The sequence below is a fragment of the Adelges cooleyi genome, unplaced genomic scaffold (genome assembly GCF_023614345.1).
Source record: "Adelges cooleyi isolate 19-005CV unplaced genomic scaffold, UGA_ACOO_1.1 ACOO_flye_CR_arks_rails_tigmint_CR_PRNA_209, whole genome shotgun sequence".
NCBI classification, from domain to species: Eukaryota; Metazoa; Arthropoda; class Insecta; order Hemiptera; family Adelgidae; genus Adelges; species Adelges cooleyi.
In genome coordinates this window covers 17,367-18,213 of record NW_026095870.1, presented here as the reverse complement: position 1 = coordinate 18,213, position 847 = coordinate 17,367, and the positions used below count along the sequence as shown (strand labels likewise).

The 847-nt window shown below is 29.0% G+C and overlaps 1 non-coding gene across 1 annotated transcript; it reads left to right on the top strand.

The window, feature by feature from the left end:
- The first annotated feature begins 524 nt into the window (after positions 1–524).
- On the top strand, positions 525–597 carry Trnak-uuu (transfer RNA lysine (anticodon UUU)). Its single transcript has one exon. It is a non-coding gene; the product is annotated as a tRNA-Lys (tRNA).
- Positions 598–847: the final 250 nt, after the last annotated feature.

The window sequence follows — 847 nt, the reverse complement described above, 5'->3', positions numbered from 1 at the left end:
CATTTGTATTGTTTTTCAGTTCAAATTATAATATCAACAAAATATTTTCACAATAGTTGTTATTGCTTTAATCAATATTATTTAGCGCCTAACCCGTAAACTTGACTAAACATATTTTTTCAGTCTAAAAGACTTGTTTAAATTGTTTTAATCAAAAATTAGCAAAAAAAAAATGATATATTAAATATCAAATCTAAAAATAACTACTTTTTCCAGCACATTAAAGTTATACATCCAAAAAAAAAAAACAGTACCTAATCAAACTGAATAAGCCGGAAAGTTAAATATTATTGTTATTGGTAATACTTATTGGAGCGTATTGGCCTTTTTTTAATAATTTAAGCTGGTACACAGTGTCGTTGGTAGTTTTCTTAATTAATTACCATAACTATCATCTTTGAACGTTTTCTATTGCAGATTTCATCTAAGTCTCGAGGTGCTGCGACCAAAGCTAAAAAATAAAAATATCAAACATAAAAAAGTAAGCGAAACAGATAAGGATGTTTAGTCTGATTTAAAAATGTGCCCGGATAGCTCAGTCGGTAGAGCATTAGGCTTTTAACCTAAGGGTCCAGGGTTCAAGTCCCTGTCCGGGCGGGTATCTTTTTGCACTTTTTTTTTGCATTTTTTTACACATTTTCTTAAAATTTATACTCGAAACATTTAACGGCACGGACTATCGACGGTTGTCCGACTGAAAACTATTTGTTTCATGTAGATGGAAATTACCAAAAAAAAAAAAAATTATATATAATCGAATCGTCGACTGCGGTTAAGATATTTATTTAGTATTTGCACTAAACGAAAATTAAAAATTTATCATCCTTTATAAAAATAAAAACGGTAG